Here is a 9376-nt window from a genome sequence, read left to right as displayed (position 1 = left end):
TATCTTAAAACGTGGGTGGTCCAATTTGCATTAAAAAACCAAGGGAAAATTGAAAAGTTTGTAATTTGCAAGTTGCAACTACCTGGAGCGACTCACATGGGCCATGGTTATACTTCTTATTTGTTGGCTTTTTCTAATTATTAATTTTCCTTTAAGATTTGTTCAAAATATATTTCCTTTAAGATTTACCTTTTTTCCTTATTAAAAATTGAAAGAGAAAAGGCAAATTATAATGGTCACTTAAGTCACTATGAAGTATAGGCAAAAACGAAGCCACTTGCAAAAGACACCAAATAAAAATATATAATATAAATAATTGTTGGACTGCTGTAAAATTAAACAAGAACAGAATAATTATCACTATTTTAACTAATTGTGAAAAAAAATAAACTTGCATATATATATATATAAAAGTTTATTTCACAGCTGGATCTAAGCATTAAGAGCAGGTCACATGATATCAATGCTCTATTTAATGGACAAATTTAAATAAATCTGAAAAGTAAATGGTCTCTCCTCCCCAACTAAATTTTGTTGAAAACTTGAAATGTATAACTATCTATTAAAAGAAGATCCAAGATGGCTAATGTAGAAGTTTGGTCTTCATTTGATGACACGTTGCAACAAGGAGATACAATTGTTTTTAGGGTAAACTACGCATTTAGTATAAACTATCAGTTTGGTATATTTTAGTACTTAAACTTTCAATTTTTTCAAAATCATACCTAACAGTTAGTTTTGTTTTGTTTTTGTACCTTATCGTTAAAAAATTGGCGGGTGATTTGCACGTGGCATATTTTTATGGGTAAATTGCATCATTCATTACTCAACTATCTTCTCACTCTTATTTTGGTCACTAAAGTTTTATTGTTAAAATAAATTAGAGTGATTAAAATAGGAGTAATTTGAAAGGTGAGTAGTTAAATTGGATTTTTTAAACTTTAGTACGAAAATAGGAGTAAGAAGATAGTTGAGCGATGGATGATGTAATTTACCCATAAAAAATACAATGTCGTTAAGTTTTTAACCACGAGATACTAAAATAAAACAAAATCTAAACGTTAGGTATGGTTTTGAAAAAATTAAAAGTTTGAGTACTACAATGGATAAAAACTAATAGTTTAGGTACTAAAATTGTAATATACCCTTGTTTCTATATTTTTATTAGGCATAATGAACTTAGCCCTAACATTTATTAAAATATCCATTTTGGCTCCTATTCTTTTTTGAAATATTTTAGCCTTAAACGTTTTATTTTGAGGCAAAAGGACTTTTTCATAGATAAAAATCTTTAGTTAACAAACATTTAACGTTCTAAATAGGGACTTTTTACCCATTTTTTTAAAGGAAAGTCATTCATTAATCCAAACTTAAAGCATCTAGTACAACCATACTAGAGATACAATTAGGATGGTCGTAAACGGATCATACAGGAGAGGTACATGACAAAGCCCATTTTGCTAGCTCATGGGCAGCCCGATTTGCATTACAAGGAATATATGAAACACCAAAGCTCTCTTCACTCCTTAGAATGGATCGAGCATGCTGGAGATGATAAGCTACAACAAAAAGGTCCATATTGGAAGAGAGAAGCTTGTTGACCACCGTATATGAGTCACTTTGCACATCGATCGAAGACCATCCATTCTCGTGAGCCATTTCAATGCCAGAACTCAGCACAATTGCTTTAACAATCTACGTAGAGAGAGAGATCCTTAAAGCCTTCTCGCAAGCCCTCCCACAACTATCCCAAGCTTGTTCTTGGCGAGGACTCCGATGGCAACAGAATTGGAGCCCAGTAGAAAGGCTCCATCAACGTTGACCTTAACTTTATTAGTAGTAGGTTTGACACATTTACCACCAATCTTAACTCCATCATAATAGAAAGAGAAGAGGAAATGAGAGAGCGTGTCCCTTTATTGAAGACCACACTCTAACTGGAAAAAAACCTGAAACTTGGCCATTGATACACAAAAAGTATGAAACAGTGATGATACATTTCATGATCAAGTTAACAAAACTAGAATCAAAACCAAGGTGGCTCATGATACCACAAATAAAATTCCATTCCATCCTATCGTAAGCTTTCTCCATGTCAAGCTTTATAGCAACCCCTTGTTTGGTCTATTTTTGGAGCCTTTTAAGTTAATGAAAAAGTTCATAAGCCAAAATAAAATTATCCGACATTAGATGACCGGGAATGAAAGTATATTGGTTGTTAGAAATACATAAAGGCATAATAGGCTTGAGACGGTTAACGATAGCTTTTGACATAATCTTGTAAATAAAAGTACAAAGACTGATCGTCAGAAAATTTTCACTAAGGTAAGTCAACTTTATGAATTAGTACAATAACAGTTCGATTAATATACTCAAAATTAGTCGACCCATTTAACAAAGAAAGACATAAAGATAAAGTACCAGCACCTAAAACACGACAGTAATAATGAAAGAAAGAGTCAAGAAAACCATCAATATTGGGAGCTTTTGTGGGTTGATTTGTTGGCAAGTAACGTGGATCTCCTCTTTACTGAAATTGAAACAAAGCTTTTCATTGGTCTCGGGGGTGATGCTCTTTGCAATGGTATGCAAGATCTGATCTGAATTCTCGTTTCTTGAAGAAGTGAAGAGCTCGGTAAAGAAGTCAATAGACACATAAAAAAATGTCATCCATGTCCTCCTCCTAAACATTGTTAGGACCAGTAATACCCCTTATCCATTTCTTCTTTCGTCGATCATTCGCTCTCGCACGAAAGTACTTGGTATTACAGTCCCCATTTTTCAACAAAGCCACTTTTCACTTTTACATCAACCGAACCACTTATCAAGAATATCTTTAAGCTTTGTCCTAGCACCTTGGCCAAATTCTCATCCGTAACCTCAGCTTTCGTCAGAGAAGAAATCAAACCTTGGAGATCTTTCTTTCTTTTGCTTATCTATTTTTTTCGACTTTTCTACCAGTGATCCAGATTATGTCCCAAACGTTCAAGTTTAGTGAGAGAAGACCCAAGGTCCATTTTCCAAGTGGAATCCACTATGTTCGAATACTATATCTCCTTGACCCAGCGATTCTTGAAGTGGAATTGCCTTTTACATGCATGGTCATCTTGTATATGCAAATCACCTTGAGAGTTCAACAGAATACCTGCGTGATCAAACTCATTGGTCAGGATCGTGGAGACCCTAGCTTGAGGGGAACCAAATAGTCATTCCTGTAAAGCCACGAACCTATCGAGGCGTTCTCTAAGGTGATTTCAAGAATGATTCTAAAAAATGTTATGAAGTATGTTTCAGTAAAGAGCATCCTAGAACTGGGCAATATCATTCTCCACGCGTTGCCTACCTCAAGCTTTTCATCATGGGCAAATACCTCAATAAAATCACCTCCAATAATCCATGGAAGCTGAGAATAGTTCTTGATGCTATCCAACAGAGCTCAACTTTCCCATTCCATTCTACGATTTCATGCTCCATAGAAACCAGTAAAACGAAACGGTTCTCATTGTTCCTCCAAAACCATATCAATATGTCTATTTAAGTGACCGAGAAGTTCCATGAAGATTGACTCAAACCAAAGCAACATGAGCCCAAAACATTGGTCTCCTCACTCAACCACAAAGTTACCTGCCATGCCAATCTTTCTTCTAATATGATCCATGTTATCGTTTTGTAGTATAGTTTTGCTTAAGAAAACCATAACAGGGATATGTGAATTTAGAAGCCGCCTAAGTTCATGAACTGTTGGGGGTTCCCAAAACACGATAGTTCCAAGCGAAGATGATCATGACTCTCGATGGGGATGAGTCTCAACCTCCACCATTGGTAATGTGTTTGGACTAGATGTAACCCCTGGGCTCGGGCTAGCTTTCTCGTTACCACTAGATTTTGAACGAAATAACTTCATCACAATAGGTTTGGCCATCTCGTATTTCCCTTACAGAGACCTTTTAAACACCTTCTATGTCTCATTAGATTATCCTTCCTATTTTTTGAGTGTAGTGGCTCTTCTATAACATCCCTTTATTTCTAAGGTTATTTTCACTTTAGAGTTGCTCTCACATAGAAATAAATGATTTCTTGTCTCTTACAACCACTGTCACTATCTCCTTAGTAGATTCTGTTACACTCTCAGCCAACCTCCATATTGTGGAGTGATGACACCGAAAACATATATTTGAAAGTCTTTCATACTTGAATATGTAAACCTTGGGGAGCCATTAATCTTCTTTAACAAGATTGATAATTCTCTTGATAAGAAGCGTGTAATACCCTAAACCCGAATAGACCTAAAATGTCACATTGGAGTCAACCCATGATTTTCACAACCTATTTATTTTCTTTTCAAACATGTTGAATGATATCATACAAGACATAAATAATAGTTATAAAACATTTTATAAATTGAAGCTCAGTGACAAATAGTTTAAAACTAAATAATACAAACTTAGAGTTATAAATCTAAATAATTGAGTAAGGTTCTATGAATACATATGCTCGCTAAAGCTACAATACAATACTCTGAAGGAGATACTGGAAGTTCTATAATGATGGTGCTCCATGAACTGCTCAAGCTACTGACCTACCAATGAAAAAAATCTGAAGACCGGACTTACAAAGCTCATCAGTATAATCGCTAATCTAAAGCAAAATTATGAGTTCTATAAACATAAGCATGTTAAAGACATGATATTAAGTAGTTGTGTAATACCCCAAATTTTGGTTAGTGACCAAAATGTAAGTTTTGAAAGTTTAGTGGCCAAATTATAAAAATGGGAAAAGTTTAGAGACCTAAGTGGTAATTTTCTCAAAAATAATTTTTATTCCATAAATATATATTTTACTCTTGAGAGTGGGGTTTTATTGAAATCATATTCTTGATCCAGGATTTATGTTGAAAACTAGAAAGGATTAAAGTCTGGTAAGAAATCGGTAAATCGGATCGAATAGAAATTTAAGGAAAAATTGAATGATGATAAATTAGGCTTAAAATATTATTTCCACGTGTTAAAATGATAGAAAATAATATGGATCATTGGATTTGAAGATTTAATTTCCATGTTTAATTTGGACTGTGGATCAAAGTGGCAATATTGCAATTCTTTTAAAGTTGCTTGGTAAAATTGGAAAAGGGTAAAATATTTTGTTCATCTTTGACTTTGGAAAGATGATAAGGTTATGTGGTTTGGTATTATTGTAAATATCAAGTTTCATTAATGGTAAAATGAGCATTTCTCATTAAATGAATATATTCATTTAAGCTTAAATAAAGGTTAAATTAACATGAAATTACATGAAAAATTCATGAAACTTATGCCATTTTTCAGTTCCATTTCGTGCTCCCCATGAACAAAATAAGAGAAATTTTATTTTTCATTTTGATCAATTTCTTTTGGATTTTGAATCATGCTGTGAAATAGAAAATCGTTTTATTCAAAAAAACTCTATCATTTGGTACCTTTATTGCTTGATAATTTGGTTTGAGTTCAAATATCCCAAATTTTAGGGTTTGTGTTCACATTAAGGTTTATGAAATTTATGAAGGATTTTGATTTTTTTGAGGTTGTAGAATCACATACAAGCATGATTGATGATTAAAATTATTTGTACATGGCTACATAAGCACATGTTGAATTCGACCAAACCCTAGCTTTAGGGGAAAGATGTATTTTGATGAAATTAAGTTAGGGGTTTGATTCTAGAGGTCTTGAAATGTCGAATAGAGGTTGGTTTCATGCTTGAATCAAGTGAAAATATGTGAAATATACACCTAAAGCATTCGACCATGAGGAAATAAGTTGGGAAAATTGTGGAAAATTCTCATGGATTAGAAATGATTTGGAAGGTTCTACAAACCTTAGAAAATTTTTGGGTCATTTTGTAATTTTCCAAAAGTTGAGGGACCCTTATTCGGCAATTTTGAAAAGTTATGGGCTGATTTGTAATTACTCAATAATTAATGTAAATTGCTGGAAATTAATGTTTGAGGGCTGAAATTGAAGTTAGAATGTGAAAGTTAGCCATTTTGGAAATTTGGCAAAGTTTAGGTACAAAATGACAAGTATTGGAAAGGTTAGCGATTTAAGTGGTAAATATGACATTGTTGAGGTATTGAGCTGGAAATTTAATGCTGGAAATTTATTGGATTTATTTGAGTTTGAATTGAATAATTTATGACAATGACCCATTATGAATAAAATAGAAAAGTTAATATGAATTTTAAAAGAATTCGAAAATAATAGTATTTTTGGAGTATTATTATTAAGTATGAAACGTTAGTAAGAATACTAACATGTATTCTATATTTATATATGTTTTATATGGATATTCGTGTAGATCGTGATTGAACTCATGATATGAGCAAAACGAATGGCAAGGAAAAAAGTTCAAGAATAATCAGATTTCGATAGTAAGGCATAATAGTAAGACATACTAAGCGAGTGCATTTATTATGTACTTATATAATATTACATAATATGAGGACGACTTGCGATAAGTCAACCTCGAATATTTTTATAAAAGCATGTTTTACCATATTTTGAAATATTTTCATAAAGTTTATGAAAATGATTTTTACAAATGATTTTAGGTTATGAACTGCCCTAAAACGAATGGATGTGTTTCGTACAAATTATTATTTATTGATGATTTGGAATAAATGTTTAACCTGCGATTTGGATTTTAGTGATCAGCTCCTCAAGAGTGATATTACTCTTGAAGTATATTCTGACAAAATGATTTGATACAAAAACAACGCCGATTTCATCTTCCTGAATTTCTCCATATAGTAAACAATAGCTGAAATACGTCATTTCGAGAGTTTAAGAGTTTGAAATATTAAGAGTCTTATCTACAAAACAATAGTTAAATACACCTAATTAAATAAATAGTATACGAATTAAAATATAAACTAATGCTAAAAAAATCACAATAATTTAAATAACACAATTTAATATTGTTACCGTATCGACAAAATATCTCGAGATATGATCTCGTCTTTCATTTTACAACCGCAAAAAATAATAGAAAATAATTAGTACAATAAAATTTGGTCAAATAATTAAATATAAAATTATAACAAAATCTACTTAGCTCGATAGAAAGAATTGATAGAAGGAAGAATGTGAAAGTAATTTTGGTGTGGTTTAATGTTTGCATTCAAGGGTATTTATAGAGGAGGGAGATGAGTGAATAGCAGAGATTTAAGGCTCGGGTAATAATGGAGTGCGCAATAATTCAATGTAATAGAAGGCGCATCTCATGATACAACCTTCCTGTACGTGTCAGATTTTCATGCGAAGGCGCGTTTCATGATTCATGTCTTTCTATTGTGACGCTAGTTCGGACAGAACCCTATAAAGGTGCGCTTTATTATCCACGATTTGACAAAAAGAGTGCTAATTCTATAAATTTTGAAGAAAAAAATACCTGACAAGTAATATTTCGTTGTTATGGTGATTTTTTGTTTGGTAAAAACGCCCATGCAGATATGGTATCTGCTGCTGTAAAATATAACGAACGGCATCTGCTGTATTTGTTCAACCAAATCTATACATGTATGACGGACACTAAGAATTTGACAGTGCTGATGCTGGGATTATCCTGCCGCAACTATTCCCCTTCATGTCTGTGAACATCTTATATTATGATATCAGCACAAATAAGACCAGTGTCAATATATTGCTTTATATATATTGTTTGATAATCAGACCAAAGTTTTGTTTTTTCATGATTTTTGAAATATCAGATCCATTTTTTGGCCCGAAAGGGAAATCCAAACGGTTAGGAGTATCCAACGTAAAATGTCTCTTATACTTACCTAATATTAATAAAAAAAAGTTGCACTTTACATTTTATTCATACTAATTAACCAAAAGTTTGACCACCTCAAATACCATTAGTACTTAAAATAAACTTATATTACCAGTTATTTGGCACGAAAAAATCAATGCACTCCCTCATGACATTAGATCAAAGGTGAGCAACTCTAGTGTTGCGTAAATGCAGTCCTTTTCCCTATGTGATTTGTCACCTGCAACAAATTCGTGAACACAACCATAGATCTCAATTGAACTAAAACCTGGTTTCTTTCGAATCACAAGTGCTTTCATTCTCCTCCTAACTTTGCTTGCTCCCTCCCATCTTCCAACTGCTGCATATATGTTCGACAACAGTACGTAATTCGAATCACTACCAGGGTCCAATGCCACAAGGTTCTTCACTATCCTTTTGGCTAACCTAATATCCCCATGATTCCTACATGCAGCTAACAACGATCCCAATACAACTTCATTTGGTTTCATAGGCATATTTTGTACTACGTTCCATACTTCTTTCAATTCCCAAGAGCGGCTATAAAGATCGACTATACAACCGAAATGTTCGATCCTGGTGGATATCCTATAAACTCTTTTCATAATATCGAAATAACAGAGCCCGTCATCTACTAAACCTGCATCGATACAAGCAGTAAGCGCTCCGGTAAAGCTGAAACCATCTGGTTTAAACCCTTATTTCCGCATTGCATCAAATTTTTTCAAAGCTTCACCGGCAAACCCGTTAGCAGCGAACCCTCCGATGATTGAATTCCATGAGACCAATATTCGGTTCTGCATCCTGTCAAAACCGCACAAGCGAATTCTATACACCCACATCAAGAGTACATATCGATCAATGAATTATTCACTCTAACATTGTTTCTAAAACTATGTTTCAAAACCAGGGCGATGAACCCATAAGCTAACACTAAGAGTACCCAAATTAGCACAAGCTGTGAGAACAGCTATGATGCTCACATAATCAGGCTCGACCTCGAAAATTATCATTTCTCGAAACCAATCCAACGCTTCGTGAAAACCCTCTTAGCAAACCCATTAATCAAGGTGGTCCATTAAATGACATCTCTTTGAGGCATTTCATCAAACATCTCAACTGCCTTCTCAAACTCCCGATTCCTTATACACCCATCAATCATCGTATTCCATAACACCGAATTCTTTACTCTCATCAGATCAAAAACCAACTTAGCCACTTCCACTCGTTCTCCTTTAGCGTACATTTCCAAGAGCGCGGTGCCGACCATCACGTCTTCTTTGTCTAACCCCAATTTGCAAACATACCCATGAATCAAAGAACCCAGATGACGACCTTTTAAAGGAAACTCAGCACAGCCCGAGAGAAGGGTAACGAAAGTGATATGATTTGGCTCAACACGGGCAAGCCTCATGCGTGTAAACTCTTGGGCGGCTTCGGATAGTTGCCAGCGCGGCAATGACGGGAAATTGAAGAGGTCCGTTAGACTACAGATTCTAGGCGTTTAAAGGAGATTTGGTGATTCGGGAGAGAAGATACGGGTTTATCTCGGTGAGAGATAAGAGGG

At 34.1% G+C, this 9376-nt stretch overlaps 1 pseudogene; it reads right to left on the bottom strand.

Moving 5' to 3' along the window:
- Window positions 1–7923: 7923 nt before the first annotated feature.
- On the bottom strand, window positions 7924–9376 carry LOC120197540 (annotated as a pseudogene).

Source organism: Hibiscus syriacus, unplaced genomic scaffold (genome assembly GCF_006381635.1).
Source record: "Hibiscus syriacus cultivar Baekdansim isolate YM2019G1 unplaced genomic scaffold, ASM638163v2 tig00000340_pilon, whole genome shotgun sequence".
In the NCBI taxonomy this organism is placed as follows: Eukaryota; Viridiplantae; Streptophyta; class Magnoliopsida; order Malvales; family Malvaceae; genus Hibiscus; species Hibiscus syriacus.
This window is presented reverse-complemented; position numbering and strand designations above follow the sequence as displayed.